Raw genomic sequence first — 24669 nt, 5'->3', positions numbered from 1 at the left:
CGGTCACAAGACCCGGGCTGGGCTCGGTAGCTTGTGGCCGGAGCCGCTTTATGATGGAGGTTTCTGCAGTGGCTGCACTGGGGCTGTGTCAGGATCAGCTACGCTGCGGGGAGGGCCAGGATCTCAGCAGCCAGGCTTGGCCAGGACCGATGGCGTCTCTTCCTCACTACCCCGTGGTTGCAGTGAATCTCAGCGGTGGCAGAATCTTGTCTGAGCTGGTCCAGCCTGGGCTGCTTTCTGCACGTGCTGAAGAGCTGCCTCTGGTTTTTTTGGCGGCTGCGCTGGGGGAGCGGGGTTGCCTAGGATATCAGCAGCCAGGCTTGGATTTAGTGGCCAATGGCCTCCCCTCTCCCTGCACCGCAGTTGCTGGGGCCTGGGCAGGCCTCAGCTCCGCCATCTCCCCTTCCCCTGCATGCATCCAATGGGGCTCGACCTGCCAAGTGCAGCCTGGCAGAGACAAGGGCTAGGCTGCCCTTGTAACCTCTTTGCCAACCAGAAAAGAAAAATAGGTTTCCTGGGATTTTTTGGTTTTTTGCAGGGTTGTTCACAGAACTGTATCAGGTTTCTCAGTGGTTTAACAGATTTTATATTCTCAAAGCCTAATTAAACATTGGGGTATTTTTGTCAGACACAGAGAAGCTGCTAGCAGATTATCTTTGCATCACACATGGTTAAGGTTAAGGAGGTTAAATCTGAAAACTATTAAAATCAGAAAAGTTAGTCAAATAGCAGAATTCCCCAAAATATATCTTTTACAGAGAACAAAGAAAAAAACAGGACTTCATAAGACAATTCATAATAAACTCTTCTTAATTTGTAGGTTGACTAAAGAGTTGTGTAAATTTTATAATTGGCTTTGTTAAAAGGGACTATTGTAGATTTATTTTGTATTTTGAAATTTTGTAGGCTAATTGTGCAAGTATAATTTAGTATTTCAGTCTCAATTCTGACTCTAATGGTGATGTGCCTTGAGTCAGGCAAAACAAACTGGCGTGGCAATCATGGTAATTATTTAAGAAAGCTACACTCTAAGGATTTCTTTTTCATGGCCTTTGATATAACCACTCACAGTATGAAAATCAGACATTCATGATTTATTGGCAGGAATTCATTAAACACAGTTGTCTCTGCATTTAGACATTCTGAAAGGAACACAGTCAGAAGTTACTTACATGTGACAAATATTTACAGGGAAGTGAAAAACATTTCATTGTCATGTGAGAGAAGGAAACGAAACTTTCTGAAGACACTGCTGTGAATAATTTGGTCATATATGGTAACTATGTATCTGTAATAACTATAAATCTTATTGATATTACTTGGCACCACAGGGCTGGACTCACTACATCAGTTCACCAGACTCCGTTAAAGAGGTTGCTGCGCTGCAATAGTATGAACCAAGATACTTGAGAAGAACTCCTAATTTATGATAGTGAGATTTTATTACTCAGTTAATTGCTATTGGTAATGGATAAAGCTGTTCTGGAGTTGTGCTCACTCTTTTGGGAAAGAGCTTAAGGATTGTTGTGATGATATTCTGTGTTCTTTACTGTCATGCAAATTTTAGTCCTTTAGTCAGCCAACCTGACTTAGAATATTTATTAAGTATGAGCCAGTACTCTTCCTTTAGAGACATTTCACAGTACCTATGCCAGTGAATAAGCTGAAAGCTCTCAATGCTCTGATTCTCAAATTATCTGTCAATTTGCATAGTGGTAATCATTTTATATCAGCATGTCTTTTTTTATCTAATTACAGCTGAGCAACTGAAACCTCTGGAATATTTACACCAGTGATTTTATACTGTGACTCTCTCGTTTGCTTTCATCCTTCCCTTTACTGCTGATCACTTAGTCCTTCAGCCCGTATGAGGTGTATCCCCTCTTAGTAACTCTTGGCAATTGTCATAAAGCATACTTGCCATGATTAGGTCCAAGTAGCATGGAGGATTAATTTTTCAGTAGTCTTCTCTTATTACCACAATGTAACAGGGAATAGAGGATAATAAGCGAGTGTAATGCCCTTTGAACTTAGAACACTGGCAAGATTACCAGCAAACTTTCACATTTCCGTGTTACTAACGTAGCAGTCTTGAGACTGGATGTGGTAAAGGAGAAACTTTGTTGACTGTAGTAGCTATATATCTCAATATTGGAGCTTGGAATACAGCTTGAAGGTTTGGCTGCCAGCTGTGTTCTGTAAATGCATCACAGTAGAGTATCACAGTCTGTAAAGTATTGTATTTAAAGCTTCTACCTGCCACTAAGTATAAAAATGTTTCCTCAGGAAATGTAGCTGGTTATTATTGTGGGAATACAGTGGTCACTGAGGTGACATTATGTAGGAACTTTTCAATGCAGATCAATATTGGCAATTCATTTGGATCCGTATGAGATATCCAGTGTTAGTCCATTAATGTTGAAAAAGAGTAACAGAAGATAGGATGTAGAAACATAAGCAAAAGGAAGACAATGGTAAAAGCAAATGAACTACTTCATATTAAAATGGAAAGGGAGAAGGAGGAAGCAAACCAGCTTACAAGGTATAATTTACTCATACACATGTTAGGCTACCAAAGAATGATCCTGATGTTAAGGAAGGAGGTGTGTAGTGAGTTGTCTGATATGACAGTGATCCTGGGTGTGATTCTTAAAGGAATTATGACTACGATTTTGGCATACACACAGAGAGCTAGAGATCATTTTAAAACAAATATATGAAACGTTAAAAAAAAACCCAAACCAAACCAAACCAAAACAAAAAAAAAAAACCAACCAACCAAAAAAACCCCAAACAACAGCAACAACAAAAAAACCAACCAAACAAAAAAACCCAAAACCAAAACAAAACAAAAAAAAACAAAAAACAAAACAAAACAAAACAAAACAAAACAAAAAACCACAAAACAAAACAAAACAAAAAAAAACCAAACCAAAACTCCTCTTCTGCACTAAGATATATCCTTTTCTGGAGGAAAATTTTTTGGGTATATGGAAAACACATGTGGTCATCTTTCATATTGTTGTAGGTTAATTTCAGCCAGCATTACAGGAAATGGTAGAAGGAATTATCTACAGTACAAAAGATACAAAAGTACCAGAACTGGGAACTAAAAGAAAAAGCATATCATTATTGTCCTGAAATCCCTGTATTCTTTCTGTTAGTTAATATAACTTCATTATAGGAAGATGACTCGTATTTAATAGTTTTCACAATTCTCATAAAAATTGTGGGTCATGTCTTGTTCACTTTTCTACTGCCCAAATATTTGTGAACCTAACTAATAGAGAATTTATAAGTATGGAGGCACCATAAGGATCTCAAAAAGATTAAGAAAATAGAATGCTCCAGTATGTTTTAACTTAAACTGGTTATTAAAATTCAATAATTACTTGTGTGGTTATTCATATCTAGGAGGAAACAGCCTTTAAAATGACCGCCAAATAAGCAGTGTAGCAAGGAGACTACCACAATGGAAGGTCACTGATACCGAAATTGGCCAGATGGAAACTTTCTAACACAGTTTTGAGTATTGGAAAGCAGGCATTCATTTTTGCAGCATGCTGGTCACTCGGAAGGTACTCTAATCAAGTGTGCCAAGCGTTAGGAAAACAGCTTTTATCATACATACTGATTACATATTCACTAGCTGTCCCTGCTTACTTGATGTATATATACCAGTTTATTTTACATAGTCATATCCCTTACTGGAAGTATTTTATGGTTCTTTGGGGGGGTCTTCTTTGGTGGTCTTCAACATCCAGTGTCTTTTTTAGGTGGCTGTTCTTGACCCCTTCTTTTGAATAAGTGTAATATTGTTGTTTTGCATAATTTGTGCCTTGTCAGCCTTGCAGAGCTGAACTGGTATCCTGCTTGCATTTTGCATTACTTATTTTTTGTCAGCCTTATCTGCTCCTCCAATGCTATATTGTTCATTTTTCCTTGATAAGAATTAAAAAAAAAAATATTATCCTGTTCTACTATCCTTATTACACAGACCTCCTGCTAAGGAGAAACTAAATTTCTCTTTATCATGTGACATGGCAAAGTGCTCATCACTTCTTATTACTTCTGTTTTTTGGAGAACTTAAAGCAATTTTAAACCATTTAGTTAAATCCATAAACATAATGAACATAACATAGTGTTAATTGATGAAAACAATGATGTTTAATTTAATTAGTTAAACCAGTTATGGAAGATGAGAGAGTTATATAAAGCTGGAAGATGAAAACCATGACAAGAAGTTGGAACACTGATTAAAAAAAATAGAATTGCACCCCTTTCTCTTCAACTGAACTTATTTCCATGACTGTCAAAGGAATATTTACATTAATTTTAACAGAAAAGGAATAATTTAAAAATATATCTTTGATCATTCAGTGAAATCTTCATTACATCCAGAAGTGGTTAGTAATAAATCAGAAAGAACAGAATTACATTTTCACTCCAAGTGAAAATAATCTTTGGATGGATTCAGAATTAGAGTTTTAACAGCATTGCTACATTAAATACCCACCTTTTTGTTTTAAGGCACATTATGCTTATTAATAATTGGAAAAAAATATGTCAAAATGTGGAAATCAGAGGAATTCAAGTGACTCCTGGTCACTTTAGTCTCCTTGATGTTTCTTCAAGGGTTATTTCAGCTGATGGGAGGATAATAGCACTCCTACTGCTTCAAGGAAATTTCTTACAAGATGTATTGTACACACACCTTGAAGTAGCCAGCCTAATTATAGGACTTTGACTCTGATAAAATCGAATTGAATGCAAATTATTTTGGATGCACTGATTTGTGATCATAGAAAGTTCTATTTTGTGAACTGTTACAGTGAGATGTTACCATGTCTGTGAAATGCCTAAGTCATGGAGCAACTTTAAAAATAAAAGCAACTCAAAACAAAAGCTCAACAGCCCTGCAGAGTGTAGAGTGTTTCAGTCACAGTACAGTGGACTCTTGTCTGTATTCCTTTGCTTTCAAGAACTATGACTATGAAGCACAAAGTAGTGACAGTAGTCACTTTCCATCTTGTTAGTGTAACTCATCATTACCTGACAGAACAGCAGCACTTCTTCCTGTAATGAGCTGTTGGTAGGGATGCTTTGCAGTACTGCGGTGGTACATAGGATTGACATTGACTGTGCATCCCCTGTACGGCATCTGAGGAAGGCTGTATGGGAATGCATGAAAGAACCTGTGAACTTGTTCCTTTTCTATAAGATAATGAAAACTCTCGAACACATAGGAGATGTTTAAAACAAGGTCAACATTCTGCAGAAGTAGCAGCTTAAAAAAAGTATGTTATGACTAGATACAACTTAAAAATGTAAAATATCTCATTACTTTTTTTGAGCAATGCAAAACATTAAGGAAGAAAAATCTATAGTATCAAGGTAAATAAAGATATGTGAATTGTTAGTCGGAGTATGTAAAACCAGCTTTGATTTTAATCCCAAGTGTTTGCAAAAGAAAAAAAAAAAGAAAGCTTTTTTTCATTGAAAGAGATTTATCTTTTTAAGTCTTTCATGCTTTTAGAAGAATTTTATTATTTTTCACTCCCCTATGACTAGCCACTAAATAACACCTTCATACTTATATTTATCCTGGTTTAGGGCAAATTTGGGAGGAAACCTCCAAATGAGACCCCTCCCCCCCCCCAGTTCAGGAAAATATTTTCTTGGAGAAAAGTGGAAAAAACTGTTTATTTAACAAGCAAAGTATTGACAAGCATAAAAAATGAATAATAATAAACAATAAAACCTCTCGCTGTTTTGAAAAGATAGCAAATTCAGAAAGTCCTTTTTGTGGGGTGTAGCTCAGTTCACTCAGTCTCTTATCAGTCTCTGCTGGAAAATGCTATGTCCCAGGCCCCAGTGAGCCACAGGTGTGAGCTCCTGATGCTCTTCTGGGTTTTCAGTCCAGAGCAGGGCCAATCTGAACATCTGAAAACCAAGAAAATCTGAAAAAAATTAAAAAAAGCCAGGGAACTTCTCTGCCTCAGCTAACAAAAAAAACTTAACTAAAAAGAAAAGGAGAGATCTCTCCCACTGCCTGTCCATGCTGCAGACAACACAGTCTAGGAGGTGGGATGTAGAGAACCAAGTGCAGCTTCTGCAAACAAACTGCACATTTTCTTTACCCCCACTTCTCTTTCAGAACTTAAAGTTGAAGAACTTAATATCTGGCATAAACAGAACAGACAACTGGGCATACAAGCATCAAAAAGTCACCCTAGGACAATAGTGAAATATTAATATGGTTGTATATATGTAAGCTATCAGTGGAACTATAACACTTTGTTAACACTCTAAATTGATTTGGTGTCAATTCAATACTTGAATAGGAACATTAAGCATTACTTAAAATAGCAGATACAATCTATCAGATGTACAGTCTATGCAACTCGATATACCTGATACCTCCTGAGGAAAGCATTTTTTAAGAGGCATCTTATTCTGTAAGAGTTTAGCAAAGAGAGTATCTATCTTCCTATAAAATGCAGAAAAGTCAGGAAACACAAACCCTACTTCTCTTGAACCATTACATTAAATTTAGATATGTGTTTTTATTTCAAAATCACCTAAAAAACTTCAGTGTCATCAAGTCATATGAGTCAAACCCCTGGTCATGCACAGGACACCCCAGGTGTCACACTGTGTGCCTGAAAATGTTGTCCAAAGGGCCTTGAACTCTGTCAGCTTAGTCCAGTGAGAACTTCCCTGGGGACCTGTTTCAGTGCCCAGCCACCCTCTGGGTAAAGAATTTAAACATCCCTAACACATCTTCCAGTCATTCCCTTAGTTCCTGTCACTGATCGCCACAGAGAGAAGATCAGTGTCTACCTCATCTCTTCCTCTCATGAAAAAGTTCAATGAGGTCAGATGACCTCAGCTGCTCCTTGTAGAGTTTCTTTTCTAGGCCTTTCACTGTTGTCATAGCTCTTCTTTGGATGCTCTTTAACAGTTTTATGTACTTCCTGTGTCATGATACCCAAAACTGCACAGTGTTTTCCTTCTCTGTTCTACTTGCCAGTTATTGTGTGTCTGTAAGCTGTGGGATGTAACTGAGGGACTGTATTTCCCTCAAGTAATTTACCTTGCAAATTTTTGTAAACCTGCAATAACTCAGCCTTTAGACTCCTTTTGAATTTTGAATCACAAAGGTTTACTTTTCCTTACTTTGCTGTAAAGGACAAATAAGCCCAAAGGAGACAAATCTACAGCGATTATGTTAGTTTTAGATTTTAGTACTCTTGGCCTTCTTTTTGAACTATACAATGCCCCAATGATTTTGCATTCTTCTCTCTAACTTGAAGTATATTGGGAATTCATAGTTAAAACCTGCAAACTCTTTTTTTTTTTTTTTTTTCAGAATTAAATCAGGACTAATTAAGCACTTATTGAGTGGCTTACATCACTTTCACAAGATATATTGGCATGGATTCTAGACTTCCAATATGTATAGGCCTTAGTGGATATTGCATCTCTGCTCTATTGTTCTAAACACTTCTTAAAGCCTTTAGAATTGTTCCTCCAAAGTAGCCATGTTTTTTTGCAGTATGCCTTGGTTCTATCATAAAAATTCAGATACTAAATGTGCATTTCAACAGAAAAATTAGACATATCTTAAAATAAATAATCTGTGTGAGGAAAAAATTACCGTGCAAATAGAATGTAAATAAACAGAAGGGGGAAAGGAACTATGGCAGAGTGAGTTTTTAAAATAGAAAAAGTAGGTCACAGAGAGTGAAAAGAATAGACACTGGCTTTATCTGATAAGAAATCTTATAATTTATTTAGTTTATAATTTATTTACAACTGCATTCATGCATCAAAGATGATATAGACTTGTTAAAAAATGGATGGAGAGTTGATCTGCTTGCACTCCAGAAACTGTGTTATAAGATCATTTGAATATCGTAATCATAGTATTAACTGCTTAGTTGTGATCTGTGAAGAAAGAATGTTTTTTAAAGCAGTTGTAGGGAAAAATGAGTTAAGAAGGGAAAGGGACATTCCACTGAGCTGCCATGTCCCATGGATCACGTTTTGACTCTGAGCATCATTACTGACCAGTGACAGAGTTACAAATTACATGAACCAGAAAATAATCAAATCTTTGGTTGACAAATGTTTGCTTCTGTTCTACGGCTGTGTTATTACAAACATGTTTTAGATTTTTTCTAATGTTGTTTTACTGGACCCTAGTTCAGACAAGCACCTTAAGCAGACACAAATCCTTTTGATGTCAAAAGTACTTGATTGTATGCTAACAATTAAGTATATATTTAAATGTTTTTCCTGCTAGGGCAAAGGATAATGTCATCATCTGGTAGGAAAGATATGATATGACTGCATATAACTCTGAAATGAAGCTCCAAATTTTAATTGTATCAGATGACTGCATTTAGCTTTTCATTTTGAATTAAATTCTGATTTACCTGAAGTGTCCTATGTCCACAATATGTACAATTGTTGTCACAAGTCAAATTACACTGTTCTATTAAACAGTTGAGAATTTGCTTAATCAGAATGTTTCTGGAATAAAATCAGGAGACACAATTTCAGTAAAGAGACCTCGTTATAGTGAAAACAAAATGTTGTTAAATGGCTTACATTTTAAATATTGAAATTTAATATATTTGAAACACTGCTTGAATCAAATGTAAGATTCCTAAACATATTACTGCTATTTGACTCCAATTGTAGTTACATTCCTTGTAAATATCTTGAAAGTTACATTGCAGTGTTTGGCTGGTGAAGAGGAAATAAAAAATATATAGTATGACAATAATAGTATGACCTTTAAAAAAAAAATCAAATATTTTCTTTCATTTTTAACATTCACTGTGCTATTTTAAAGAGAAATGGCAGCTAAGATGCAGGAAATCATATCCATTTCATTTTTGGTACAGCCAAAAATCTGCAATAGCAACACCATCAGCCAAATTCTAAATCTGGCTGCTTATCTAGAATCAGTTGGCAGTTCCTTTGTCCATTGATTGCTGTTCTCAGCATTAAGGAAAAGCAAAGAAATTAACATTATTCTTATTTGATGTCTTCTGTAGAAGGAAGACCCAGACTGGAATACTCATGTTGAAAGGAAAAAAGAGGCTCAGGAAAAAAACAGATGGAGAAGACACAAGCAAACTGGCCTACCTAAACCTGCATCCTCTCTAGTAAAGTGTCTTTCAGATTACTATAAAAAACTTTTTTCAGAAATTTTAAAGGTAGCAATCTGATACATAAAGTGGTAATGAAATCTATGTCAGAGCACCAGACTACTAAGCTTAGGTTTTCCTCTAAAGTGTTATTCAAGGAAGATCTAGCACTTAATATGTGGTCTGAACAGTAACAGAGTCTGACAATGTGTTAAAAACCAAACATTTATTGAGTCAGTAAGAAAGATAAGCAACAATACACCCCTACAGCGATCAATGACAGGAAACAGGGGATTGTAAGTGATGTCATAACTCTGGTGGAGTGACAGGGGCACTTTATGTCTGGGGTCATTGGACACAACAGTCAATCATGCAAAAATTACTTCAATATGGGTAGGAGCTGCGCAACCTCTTGGTTCTACCAAAAGCAGTGAGATTAAAGACTTGTCTGTACCTTACTTGAGCACTGTGGGCAGCATCTTGTCTCTGTTGACAATGTCAGTCTGTGAACCGAGTGTCAGAAGAACTGTTGGCCATCTGTCTATGCTGCTGATAAGGATCCAGGGAGGGTTTTGGAAGACAAGGTGTCACAATATTTGATGTTGTGCACTGTTAATACAATATCTAGATGTTTTTCAAGGCTTCCCTTAAATGGCTTGTATGTTTCATTGCTTATCCTCATTGAAGTTATAGGGAGATACCTGTGTAAATTGTGTTAATGAATATCAGAACTCTGCTTTAAAGATAAGGAATTACAGCTATCCATCTTACTTCACTTATTGTCTTATTCAATGGGTAAGGGCAATAATTTTGATTATGCACAGAAGGGCGACTTGCATCTGCCTTCAGGTATTACTTATTCAAACAAAAGAGAGAACATTAAGGTTACATTGCTGAATGTTTCCTTGCTCTCAATAGCATATGCTCTATTCTATTGACTTGTCTTCCACAAAATGCATACAAACAGAGTGGCTCTCTTTACCAAGGCATCTTCATTAGAGTTTCACTTTTTAAGCTAGTTTACTCCAACAGGATACAATCACAGCTCTTTAACGTACATTGCTGCTGTTTCAAATTATTTCATATGGCTTATCCGTTCAGTAATTGCAAATTATCAATTAAACCCCATAGATTATTAACTTCACTCTTTTTCTCATTACTTACTCAGAAAACAATCTACAACATTTTTCATTAAAAATAATTGGTTAGAATCTGTTTCTATGATTGTCTAAGTATTTGATCCATATTTTCAGCATAACAAATTTTATCTTTCTCACCATAGCATAAATGTTTTACTTTTGTTTGGCATTTACTATACGATTTCTTATTACAGGATTGTTTTTCCATGCCTTCCTACACCCTGTATGTTACCATTACTGATGTGTAAAATAATCCTTTCCATTGTGCTTTGTTCCTCATATTGGTCAGAAGCTTCTTCAGGAGCATACACTTCTCTCAGCCCCATTTCTCACTTTCGTTCTATGTTTAACAGATAAACAGTTGTGATTATCTACTAACAGCTGACAAAGGTAGAACAACTTGTGTAATTTAGAGGAAGATAGAATACCTAGGACCATCTCACATAAATTTCAAAATTGAAATTGGGAACGAGTGGTAACTTTTTGAGTTTTAGGTTTTTCTTTTCCCTGATAAAGTTTTTCAATATTAGTAGTTTAGGTGAATGAAAAACTGAACCTACACTTTTAGCTTATTATTTCTAGTTTGTGAAAAATCTGTCCTGACAGATGCAAATGATTTAACTCTATTTTTAAATCAGATTGTTTGAGTTTATAATTTTAAACAAAGAATGCAAATTGTTTCATACCCGAAAATGGAATAAAGTAAGCTAAATATTTTTCCTTATTATTTAAAAGAAAAAGGCACACAGATAATCTTCAAATATTGTCTCCTTTTTAAAAATAATTCGCTTTAGTCATGCATTAATTTTAGTGGCATCCAAAAAACCCCATAAAAATACTTTCTAAAAGTCATCCCTCAAACACATGCATCTTATTTTTTTCATTTGTATTGGACTTAAAAAGTTTGTTACCTTCTTCTTGATTTGATTATTTGTAATTAAGTTACATGGGTCTAAAACCACAGCGTATGTACTAAACAATTTCAAAAAATTATTCCTCTTTAACCCTTAGACAGGAAAAAGCTCTTGTATTAGTTTAAGTTCTTCATAGTTAATAATTCAAGAGTTTTTCACAATAGTGAAAATATTCTGTAATCTGCCAGAATTTACATTCAATGGATAACATCTACATAATGAATAATTAACTTCTAGATATTTGAGTAATTATGGCATTGATAAATTTGTTCCTAAATCTGAAAATGTTTTTTTGATATTACTGCCAAGGACTAAGTAGTTCTCAACACAGAACCCATAAAGAAATTAATGCAAGTAACAGCTTTTTAAGGTAATATTAAGAAAAAAAAAAAGTAGTTGTCACTGCATTGACTTATATATTCCAAAATTAAAACCAAAACACAATTTTTACAGTAAATGAAAAGCAGGAAAGAATTGAGGCAGAAGTAAGTTAAGAGTGTAAACTTACTGAGATTTATATCTTTATATCTTTAGGTTTTATGTGTTGATATTTGAACAAATGTACAGATATGCATTTAAATGCTTGCTAATTTACTTGACTTTTTCCTGCACCAATATTTTTAGAATTTATTTATTTATTTATGTTTCATGTTATCGTCTCAGCATGAGATGCCTTAGATAACTGGTTCTCCTTGATATCTTGCAATACTTGCAGTGGTCATAACTCCTGTAGATTAGGCATTAAACTCTGGACAGTTGAAATTATAGTTGCCTTATATTGCATAGATCAACATTCAAGGTACCAAATCATAAAGATAATTTAAAAAAACATATTTTCAATACACAAACTATTGGGTTTCCTGATCAGTCAGAAAAAGCCAAAGGTTTTGCTAATGAAATATTGATTGTTGCCAGTCCTATGACAGTGGCATCACTTAAGACAGTGTAAATAAGCAGCAGTTCCAGGGTCAAACTCACCAATATTGAAACAGGGATGTCACAGCCATTGATCTGGGACTCATTAGGGTGCAGACTGAACATTACTGTGCAGTCGTGCTAGTGAGATGGATCACCATTTGCAGATGGAACATGTAGAACGATTTTACTGTCTTTTCCTGAGAAACGTATGTGGTTTCCAACAACAGGGAGATTTGTGGGTACACAAATCAAATCTATTATGGAAAGGACATTTGTCTTGCAGCTTTGCGTTGCTTTCACAGACTTTTTGATGATAAACCCAGAGGCAAAATCAAGGAAATATGGTTGCATTTTCCATCTGCAAATCTAGAAATTGTAGCCCAAAGCTGGAATTTGGTCAGACTCTGCTCCTTTCCATAATAGCTGTTAGGATATTGTTTCTGTGGCATGAGGGCCTTCAGGAATTCATAAGTAAAGTAATTCCTGAATGACCAAAAGTTATTGAGGAAATTTAGGCTTATTAACTAATCTCTACTGATTCCACAAAATTAAAATAGTCTCAGACTACTCTGGAAGAATGTCAGGATGCAGGAGTCAAAATACCACAAACCAGTCCTCTAAGAAACCTGTAAGAGTGTAGAAATATTGTAGATTAGCCAAAAGGCAAAATCTATATGACAGTCTCAGTGAAAACAAGAATTCACTAGCAGGATGACCCACATCTCTTACATGAGGCATAGCAGACTAACTTCAAATTTGGTTGAATATTATAAGGGAAATCACCTTTACATCATTAAGTGAATGAAATATTACCTTACTCAGAATACTCCTAAATCTGTGGCACTTCCAATTTTTTTTTCTTTCTGACACAGCTCATAGCTCCTTGCAAGCACACCAGAGATAGGCTAAGGGAGTCTTTTATTGAATCTTTGACTAGAGAAAACAATTCATTCCCAATGGAAAAAAGTAATAGCCAGTCTTATGTTCAAGCAATGCACTTTTGCTAGAAAGCCAAATCTCAGTTGCTGTATTTCAACCTAGAATGTTCAACCCTATTACACTGGAACTGATACAAAATACTCAAAAATTCATTTCTCAAAAACCTTATGGTTTTTGGAGTTTTTAGTCTTTTTCTTAAACTATGGTAACAAGTCTCATGATGACTAATTGAAACTAATTACTTCTTAGACTAAATTAAAGAGGGCAATTTGGGAGGGGGAAATAAAAAAATAAATTACTTCTGTAGAATATGTGAGTGGGTGTATTGTGCCTGAGCAGCTGTGTTGCTAAGTACTGTGAATGCTTTCTGGATGTTACAATTCTAAAAATTCTGAACAATGTAGTCATACATGTAATTGGGGACTTATTCTTCTGCATGAGGTTTAGGATTAATGCATAGTTGTTTAGGTGTTCTGTCATTAGTTAATTTAATTCAATCATTGCTTTCTAGAACAGATCACTGGAAACCAATAAAACTCTCAAAATATTTAAAAAAGCCCAAAACAAATCACCAAAAAAATTTAGGGTCTGAGGGATGATTTTGATAAAAGTAGTTTTTTTAATTCTTTTTTTTTGTTTGTTTGTCAGAAAAGTTAATGAAACATTCAAAGCTTCCCATCATTGCCTTTTCTCCTGATCTGCTCTAAAAGTAACTCTTTTGGCCCTGATACTCATTTTTATAAATATAAAGCTATATTTAAAAAGCATCATTTTAGTTGAATATCTGCCTGAAGAGCAGGATTCATCAAAACATTCTAAATCATGTGCAGTCATCCCAAACTTGTGAGATATTCTTAAATAATATTTTCTTTAAAACTAATAATGAAAATGGTGAAATTGGAATGAAAGCCCAAAAGTAATAGTATTTTACTGGGGATTTCTTATTATATTTTAGATCAAATTCCATATTTTTACACATACATCACTAGAAAATACCTCCTGCCTAACATTAACACAGAGCAAATTTTATAAAACAAGTCTGACAGTAAAGAAACGAGCATCTAAATTTTCAATATCAACACTGTCTGATCAAACAACCCAGAAAACAAAATATGGAATTATGGCAATAAGAAGTAGAATTTTTTTGCCTTATTATTGCCTGCTTATCTTCACTGATTTGTTTAAGCAAAATTTTTCTTAAATATTCTTCAACTATTTTATATTCCAAGGCAGCATAGATCACTGGTAGCAAAAATCAAAAGAAAGTCTCTTTTTAGCTAGATTTGTTGAATTCACAATTTGCTAAATGAATTTAATTCTGCACAGGAACCTTTTATACAACCTATGCATGAACTTGTTAAGACCAAGTGGTCTTTTCAAATGACAAAAGATACCACCGTTTTATGTTTTTTGTGGTAGGCTGTTTTTACACTTCATTATCTCTGTCAGAACAACTAGTGCTTGTACAGAATACTGCCATTGGGACTCAAGTATTTCTTAAGAGTCTTCAGTATTTTTTTCTCTTTGTATCTTCATACTGTTCAGGTTCTTAATCCTTCATCTCCAAATTGTTCATGGCAGTATAAAATCAAATGGGGTGTTGTGTTCACAATCACTATATCTTATGTAGTTTTGGTTCAATACTGAAAAATTATATGTGAAATAGCATACAAGATATTTCATATATTTTAAACAAATATTTTTATTATTTTAATAATAACATTCTATCAAATACCACTGATACTATTAAAATGGACAATATTAGGCTTCAAAATATTCTATTCAGATTGGGAATCAAGAGGTACTCAAAGACTTACAAGCCCTATCTTTTTAGGATTGCAGTTTACAAAAGTAAGGGTCATTGTGGTAACTTAGGCTAATGTGTTTATTGTAGTCGAACCCAGGTACAAAAACACATGCAACATTCACACAGTATGATTGCAGAGTTGTGTCAAATTCATCAGGAATTAATTTATTCTTATAGTTACCTCTCAATGTCACTCAAAAGAAGATTCTCACTTTTCAATAGATCATGTTCATGTATACTTGGTATTAATGAAAATCCCTAAGGGCTCCTATGGCACTGCACAGTTTCTACTATTGTTGCATACTCCCTTCCATTTGAATGTTCTTTTCTGAAGCAGTGCTTGACTTTATAATAACAGTCATTTGTTAGTATGTGCATGCACATATTTTACAGCTAAGCTTTAATCACTTTCAAGGCTATGTTTTTGTTTACTGGTCTTCAGAAATTAATCACTGCTGGTTCATTGTTAAGAGAAAAATGAGGCATTGATGAAGTGGCAACAATTTGTGTTCTCTGTATAAAAATCAGTTTATGCAGAACTAAATCAAGGACTTAAAAGATATTATTCAGACAAGCTCCTTTCCTACTTTGCATTGCAAATGGTTGTGGTTAAAGGTGCAGTAATTATATCTTGGTAATATCAAAAGAGGGGAACACTTTAATAAATATTTGAAAAACTGTTAATATATCTGCATGAATAGACCTAGTGCAATCTTCAAGAAATACTGACTAAGCAAAGCAGCTCAGATATGATTTTTTTTTACTGTGATTATAAGTGAGAGCAGTGAGAGTTAAAAGCTTCTACCCCATTTGTTTGGGGAGTAGGATTGTGTATATAGAAGAGTTTTTACTCTATATACTTAAAAATGCTAGTAATAGTATATCAGGACAAGAGATATTTGTGTTAGAAAGGAAGAAGACAAATGGGTGGATCTTGACTTGCTTCAGAATTTATATATTTCAAATATGTCATAAACAGAAACGGAGGAGAAGGAGAAAGAAGGAGAAGGAGAAGGAGAAGGAGAAGGAGAAGGAGAAGGAGAAGGAGAAGGAGAAGGAGAAGGAGAAGGAGAAAATCTGTGGATCTCATACTCAGTATACTCACTTCAGAAAATCAGAAAAATTATTTCTTTTTCAAATTCTGTAAAACTTGTGTTCCAGCAGGGTCAAACAAAACTGTTTGGAAATCAATTATGTTTATTAAATAAAAGGAAAAAGTCTTCTCAGTCAGTTTGTCATTTCATTATCCTAGAAGCATGTCCCAGAAGCCTGCATTCAGCTCTCTTATGGATGTAGTACTGGGGATTAGGAACTTGCTACAGTTTTTAAGAATAAAAAGCCAGAGGAAAACAGAAAACTGAGAGAGAGTACTGAAAAAAAGAAAAGAAAAAAAAAAAGAAAAAAAAAAAAGCTTGAAGATTCTGGCTAGTTCAACAGATTTTTTTTGTAAACTGCATACCTGAATAATTGTGTATGTGGTATTGCTATTACTGTTTTCTCCCAGAAAGTAATCTAGGAATTTTGGGGTTTTTCCCTACTGGGACTGGGAGCACCTTTGTGTCTCAATAGTTCATACCCTCTTCTAGATGACCCTGTATGATCTGCACCAAGCTGAACGTAACTTCTCTCCCTTAAATAAGATATTTGTGAGAGTCAGGCATTCTAACTTCCAGTGACAGGAAATGCTAGGTGAATTATATTTTCCATTTGTTTAGCCTGTATCAATGCTTCTATGCCACATATTTTTGTAACACAGACAGACAGTTCCATGATTGTATCCTTCATTTTCCCCTGAGCAGGGATGTGAAGAGACTTATTACGTGGAAGAATATTGGAATACTCAATTGAACAATTTCTTTAATTTTATATATTAATTTGCACTAAATGAAGAATTAAACAATAACAATTATTGAAAAAGCCCGCAAAAAATCACTCCCCTGCCCCCAAACATTAAGAAAACCCACTGACCTCCTCCTAAAATACGTCTAGAAATAAAAGACATGGAATTCTAGAGTTGACGATAGTTTGCTTTCAACAATTTTTCTTAGTGTCTTTTCCTAAAAGTCAGGTGACTCCATCAGTATGGTAATAGACTACTACTTGTTTCTGGCTGAAACCACAAGTAGTAGTAGAATTCATTGTACCCACAGGTAATTTCCCTCTTCTCCCTGCATTTAAGAGAAGTAGTACCTTTCTGCATTTGCAGAACATTCATCATTTTTCACAAAATCACTTCAGGATTACATCCCTGCATGCAGTAAAATAAAAAATGCTCCACTCTTAAGGCTGTTGAATAGACAGATAAGAATTACGACTAGAGAACAGCAAAGAGGAATATGAGGGGTCATTTAGATGGGGACTATATGACTGCTAAGGTCTGTCACAGGGAGCAGCGCCCTGTTGGAGTGAACACTGCATATATATGTATAGCATGGCATTTTCTCCAGCTGAATTTGCAACCTAAATGGACAAAGTATAAAATGAACATAAGGGTAATGCCCTGGTTTTGTTTCCTTCTTAAAATAACTTTCCATAATAGTTCCTGTAGAATTGAGCTCGTGCTCCACATCTTGCCTGAACAGGATCTGCAATTCTGTCTGATCCTCATGGGAGGGATTGTGTAGGAAGAGAATACCATTCTGATCTTTTTCTCTTCTTTGGTAGCAATGCCAGTCAGAGTCTGGCCCAGGGCCTATTCTGAGGGAAGAACAGCCTTGGGATCTGGCTTGCTAAAATCATTAGTCTTCTTGGTCATACTCCATAGATATCTGTAAAATAAAACCGAAGAAAGTACTGTAGAATTTTTTGCCAGGACCCCATGGGAATATCTGGGGGCATTTTGAAGTTACGTAACGAAGATTGCTGCGGGGGGATCAGATAAATTGTGAGAAAGATAGCAATAGTGTTCTGCTAGCTGAAGTCAAATGACTCAATTGTCACTTGTTTTTTTTCTTTTTTACTGGGTAACTAAAGCAATAGCATCCATATGAAAAAACAGAGACCTGAAAACAGAGTCACAACAGTGTTTTACAGCTTTATTGGACTTGCTTGGACTTCAAATACTGTTCTAATTTCACTGTTTGCCTGTCATGGTGCAGAGAGAACCATCTGTTTGTAATTAGTAGCTATATGTGCTTCTGTTACTAATAATAGTGATAGGTGCCTTAAAGGACCTTGTGTTTTTAGTTCACAACTGTCCAGATTTATCTTTGGTGAAACACCTCTGCTCCTTATTTCTCTCTTTGTTTTGGTGAGTCATATCACAGAATAAATGAGCAAGAAGAGACTCATTATAATTGATTCAATTACTGCTTCAGAATCAACAGGACAATACACAGACTCACATGTGAGAATATACATGAATAATTAGAGATTTACAAATAAAATACACAGTTCTGTATTTGTACTATGTATAAAAGGATGCCACAAGGAATTTAATAGAGGAAAAAATGATGGCACTTTGGCACATATAGGAGCTAGCAGGATCTAATGAAAATAAAATAGGTTTAGAATTAGTGTTTTACAACAACAGAGTGATGTAGAAATGGGAGTTATAGTTACACTTTATAGAATAAGGTGTAACTGAAAAGCATGCAATAAATTTACTTCTACTAATGAAATAAACATGGCAAGTGGGAAGGGCATTCAAAAGCTGGTTAAAAAATATGAGCATGAATATGATCTCTGTGGACCATTAACAGATGATTTAAGGCAGTAGAGAAACTGGAAGTTTTCAAAGATAAAATAAGGAGATAGACCTTTTTAAAATTCCTATATATTTCAAAAGCAAAGGAGCCTGTACAGACCTTTTAAAAATTCCTATACTCTTTAAGATCAAAGTCTGTGTAGCCCTTCCTGAAATTTTTATATTCTTTAAAATCAAAGAAGTTTATCTAGGTAATGAAACTTAAGACTATGAGAATCACATGAAAGAAGAAAAAAAGAATCTAAAGTTGGGTACCAGGTGAATTGCCCCTGGCAGTGCAATGGTGTGTCAGTGATAGACCATGCAGGTCTGTTTGCTCTTCTGCAAGTGCTTATGCCCCTGTGCTTCCATAAATGGTTTGACCTTACATAAAGTTCCCTCCACCTTTGTCTCTTCTCCATTTCCTTTTGGAAGTCTATCACCTTGACTCAAACTATGCTTCCCTCAAGGACTATAGCAATTATATTTGTTGAGAAAAGGAAAGGGAAAGGTTTTGAGGTGAAAAAGAAAAAAAAAAGCTGCAAACAAACCAAAACCAGATGGAATAGACCACTGCAGCGTATCTCAGTTCATTTCACTAAAGGTCTTATTGCCTTCATGCTTATAACTTTATTGGGACTGAGTTTCATATACTGAGATGTCTTGTCAGTTGTTAGTAGAAGATAGTTTCTTAAATATTCTTGTACTAATTATTGCTCAATTTTAACACTTAATAGGTTTAGCATCCAGCCTGGTGTGAGAATGGAGTAATTCCAGAAGAATAAACTATATAATAATTTCACCTTTTTTATGTGTAGGATAAACTGAAAACTTTTTCCAGATTATTTGATACTTTTTTAACAAAATTAGTAAAAAAGAGCATATTTTAAACTCATTGCTTGTTATTCTTTAGTTAGCAAAATAAAAACTTGTAAAATGGAACATCATTGGATGGACAAAATGAAAATGTAACATTTAAAAATAGGGAATGAAATTCCTCTGATATCTCTTTTCTGTTTCCTTTTGCCAAGCCTCTGACCTTCATAATACTTCTCTGTTAGATTAAAATTAATTGATTTACAAAATTTTCTTTTATTGAAACCTTTATTTCTGAAATGGGGAAGTCCAAAAGCTGTTAGTATTCAAGACCTTGTTGTCATATGGTCTCTGCATGCCACAGAATCATCCTTAAGTATATACAACAGATAGAGATAAATCAGCAACTGAAATCCCATTCCTTCCTTCTCAGTTTGACCATGTCAGGCTTTCTACTGAAATCTGCTATTTTATTCATCTTTACTGTACCACTGGGACTTTCCTTAAAGGACATGAAAGACTCAGTTGCTTCTGTGTATTTGTCTTTTTGACTCCAGCATTTTACTGTTCTCAACCCAGTACTCTACCAGTCTTTATATTCACTTGTCATTACCTGATGGTGAATAGCAAGAGTGATACCATATTAGATGCCCTGTACACCTTGACATGATTTACACCATGGCTGGCCTCATTCCAGTCAGGATTCATTCTGTGTTGTTGACAAGAAATTACATATCTGAGGATACTTTCTGGTTTTGTTATATTGACATAATTTAATGAGAGTTTAAGGAGTTGTGGGTTTCCTTACTACGTTATTTCTCACTTGATCAAATGAGACCTTAGTGATTTATCTTTGCACACATGACTCAGACCAAAAAAGGTAAAAAATAGTAAAAAGTTAATTGAATTAGCAAAATGGAAGCACATGACATTATGTAAAATCAGCTATTTCTGCTCAGGTTTTCTAAAATTGTGATTGTTGTTTTTAATTTGTTTGTTTGGTTGGTTGGTTGTTTTGATTTGGTTTTTTTTTTTGTTTTTTGGTTGTCCTTGTAACATTTTGAACAGCCAGTTATTCTCTGAGCCCTTTGATGAGGGCTCAGAGAATAACTGGCTGTTCAGATAACTCATTTTAAGCTGGTATTTATATGCTTCTGAGCTTTCCTTCCTGTGCAGTTCTAATTTTTAACTTTCTTGTCTCATATCCAAGAGCAGTAGCACAAATGAGCTCTATAAAATAAACAACCTCTATTTCCTGGCACTTAAGGAAGCCAGAACCCCTTGGCTCTTTTTATAAACACTTTCAAAGATACTCCATTTAAATGCAGATATTTGACCTTTCGTTGCATCAGAGTAAAAAAAAAAAATAATTATTTTTCCTTATAGCATTAAAGGAAACCAGAGGGTTAACCAGGGACTTTTCTTGAGATCAAGCTCCAACACTCACTTCTGACAGGACTTTATAAATATAAAACAAAAAAATTACACATTTCATTTAAGAAAAGAAAGTTTGGTATTATTTTCAAGCAAATTTCATTTTCATTTTGACTATAGTAATGATTTTTTCACATTCATGTAAAGTGAAGGGGAGTGGGATGATCTTTTTATTAGAGGGAAAAAAAGAGAGCATTTGGCCTTCCTTTAAGTGATATATCATCATATAATGTAAGAAAAATATGAATGTCATTGAATATTTCTTTTTTGTCAGAGATACTTGGCCTGCTTTTCTATTATTGCATCAGGATAAAGGAACAACTCAACTACAGCCAGTGAAATTACACTGGTTTTGTTAAAAATACATTGTGGCAAGCTTTGCTCTAAAAAAACTTTATTTAAAGCAATTTTTAAAATTTTCTTTTCTTTTGGTTCAGTTGGCATTTTCTTTAGTTATAGCTAATGAATGTATCAACATATTTGACCAGCAATGCTGTCAATACATCTACATATTCTGCATAGTCAAGACACATTTTCCTACATCTTTAAGTTCTTTTTGTTTGTTTGCTGGTTGCGGCATTTGTTGTTTTGTTTTGTTTTTTCCTTTCTGGAGACACTATCCAGAAAGAAAATCTAGGCACAGAACAATATTTCAGGTGTAATTTCTATATCTAAAATGGACTGTTGAGGATAACCCTTTTGACCTGACATATTTTTTATACGCAAAGGGAAATAAAATCTTATATACTTCTTGAAATTTTAAAATCCTGGTAAGGACGAAGGAACTGCATCATATTAATGATCTTTGTACATAGATCAATAGCTGCTGACCACGTACTCTAATACCCCTGAATTCAGGTGCCAGCATTGGCAGCTTCTCAAATGGCTGTATTGATTTTGTTTTGCTTCCTTGGACTTTAGACTAACAGTTTGAATTGAATGAACGGACTTAAATCAATTTCCCCAAGCTATGGTGGATCTGGAAAACATTCTCATTGTATCAGCCTGCTTTGCTCTATAATACACCTGGAGGTGTTGGAATCAAACGGAATCTAAACAATGCATCCAGAAGAGAGCTCATTTCACAGTAACACAATTTTTAATTCCATGGCACAAATTAATACTTCTGTTGTAGAGCACTGGGAAGGGAGCAAAGATTGAGCCTAGACTATGAGTGCCAGGGAGATCTGTACATATCTCTCACTGAAACATCTTGGTGCGTGCAATCCATTTGTGGCGCACATTTCCTTCCCACAATGTAGGAACAGGCCGATAGAAGTCAGTGAACTGCAGCTCAGGAGTGGTGCTGTGCACCAGTCTCCCCACATCCATATTTGACATGAAAGCACCCTGGACTCCCTGGCAGACAAATTCCAGCTACTAACTGCTCCAGGGTAACTAGCTACATTTCTCAGCACAGCATTGCACTGTACTGTGTGATACCATTAGTTCATTACTATCACACAGGTGGAAGTGAATCATGTACTAAATCACTATTACCGCCTTCTCTGTCATGCTCATGGGAATTTGCCAACCAACTAGGTGGTTAGTGCAGCTTTATTTATCTTGTAAGTTATGCTGGGACAGAACTAAAATATGTTGTCACAAGGCATTTTGATATGCTGAACTTTTACATTACTAGATTTCAAATTTTCACCTGTCACCTTATTTTTTAAAAACATAAAAAATTGATGAACCATGCAGCTACTGAGACGTTTTCATGTTGTTTGACATGTTACACCATGAGAATTCTTTAATACTAATAAAAATAAATGCTTCAGAAAGCAGATAAATCTAGGTAGTTGTTTAATCTTAGCTATAGAATCTCTAAAATTTTATGCTTTTTTTCCTCTGCCTGTGTAATTATTTCAAACAATCCTGTATAAACACCTTTTGGAGAATGAGAAGGAATGCCAACAAAGAGAAATTTGTGGTATCTATTTTTTTCTTTTACTTTTACTCTTTGTGATTTTTATAATTTTTTTTAACATATACACATACATCTCTGTAGCAGAAAGATCTTTCTGGTGTGAGAAATATGACTTTTGCATTTTTTTTTCTGCTAGGAGCAGATTGCATGCTACAGTAAAATCAAAAGAGTTATTTTTTAAAAAGTACAGGATAAGCAATTCTGATAAAAAACAGATATGTGAATGCTTAATACCCTCCATTGTTACATGCTACAGCAGAATCTAAGGCTGCGTAGTCTTACGGCACTGCCCTAGATTCCCTTGCCTTTGTTCTAGCTATGCATCATTTAGAGCTCTCTTGGGTGAAACTGTAATACTGAGGAAATGGGAGAGAGAAAAGGGTGGAAGAAAAAGGAATGAATTCCCATGAAAAAGGAGCATAATAACTGGTGGCATGTTGTATTTATCACCTGTATGTGTTACATACAAACGCACAGGGCTTATAGCAAACAGCATGCAGCATTTTGACACACTAACAGAGTCTTCTTAAGCAAAAGTGGAACATATGTTTTTATAAGAGAATGCAAAGCTCCCACTTTATGGAAAAGCAAAGTGCATAGGTATTTTTAGAATGTTGCCATTTTAAGGTATTTTCAGCACTGCCTTTTCTAACCTTTTCCTTTCCACATATAGCAGGGGACCCTCTTCCCCACTGAAAACAGCTTTTTGCCTCAAATAATTTATATATCCCGGTGCCCTTTGTTTTCAATAATATACTGCCAAGATCTTACAGATGGGATGTCTGAGACCAGAATTCAAATTCTCAGAATATTGTTTATGATATGAACAAATAGGGTAGGAATTTCTCTGAGGTATATTAAACAATATAAAGCTCTTTGAATTTAATGGTAATAGTATTGAGTGATAATTAGTGTAATAACACTTCTGGACATTGTTGTACTTATCAACTGAACCAATAATTTTATTATATTAATAAATCATCTGATTTCAATTTAACACTGTGAAATTTCAGTGAAATTTCTTTTCCAGTCTTCCAAAGTACAACTTTTGTCATTTGATGAACTGGATATATTTAAGTTATGATAATATGAATATTAGAATTTAACCAGTAGCCTCACAAAAAAAAAATGGCTTAAACACTTTGTAAATTTAGATAAGAAGATGGAAAATAAATCCCAGCTTATGGGAATAGTTAAAAATAATTATTTATTTGATAAATAATTTACCTTGAAGAACAAAAATATTAGCCAAAGGTGCTCTGATTCTGAAAACACTCTACATCATGGGATAATTAAGTGTATATAGGTATGTTAAAAGACAGAGGGCACTGCAGCAGCATAAACTACAACAGATTTGCTACTGTAATGCAAAGAATTACACAAGCATCTCATTTTCCCAGGGTTCCTATTTCAACAAAATGCTAACTGGTAGGTTTTTGGTTTTTATTTTCTGTTTTGTTTTTGTATCACACTTTTTACGACATCACTTTTTATCTTTGTTGGTCTTGAAATGTTGAAAAGAAAAATCAATTCATGCTGTGTTGAACTTTTTAGATTATTATGTTCAGTTCTCTTTGCACAGTTGATACAAAAATTTGGTCTAACAGTTGCCTTACTGAAAACAAGTACTACTTATTAGAACAAGGGGTAGAAGACAGACCTATTACAGATGTATTAAGAAACTTGTAAGTTACTGATGAAATAACCCATTGTGTAGCATTTTATTTTATTCTCAGCATGCATAAGAATTAGTATTTTATGTTAATTTGTGGGTACTAAAATGGGAGGCAAATTAACCATATGAAAATTTTGTTCATCTTCATCTTCCCAGCTCCACCCTGAACTAGTCTTTGGACAGTTCATTTCACTTCCAAATGTAAGAATGCTTTGTCTTTAAAATAGATGAAAATACTGAGTAAATGAGA

General features: G+C 34.7%; 1 long non-coding RNA gene across 2 annotated transcripts; it reads left to right on the top strand.

The window, feature by feature from the left end:
• The first annotated feature begins 333 nt into the window (after positions 1-333).
• Positions 334-16109, top strand: LOC135290761 (uncharacterized). 2 transcript variants are annotated; one of them, XR_010353558.1, is made up of 4 exons: positions 334-509; positions 1332-1432; positions 9070-9180; positions 15859-16109. It is a non-coding gene; the product is annotated as an uncharacterized LOC135290761 (long non-coding RNA). The 2 variants fall into 2 exon arrangements; XR_010353557.1 differs by having other exon boundaries at positions 334-1432.
• The last annotated feature ends 8560 nt before the right edge of the window (positions 16110-24669 follow it).

The sequence above is a fragment of the Passer domesticus genome, chromosome Z (assembly GCF_036417665.1).
Source record: "Passer domesticus isolate bPasDom1 chromosome Z, bPasDom1.hap1, whole genome shotgun sequence".
Classification (NCBI taxonomy): domain Eukaryota; kingdom Metazoa; phylum Chordata; class Aves; order Passeriformes; family Passeridae; genus Passer; species Passer domesticus.
This window is presented reverse-complemented; position numbering and strand designations above follow the sequence as displayed.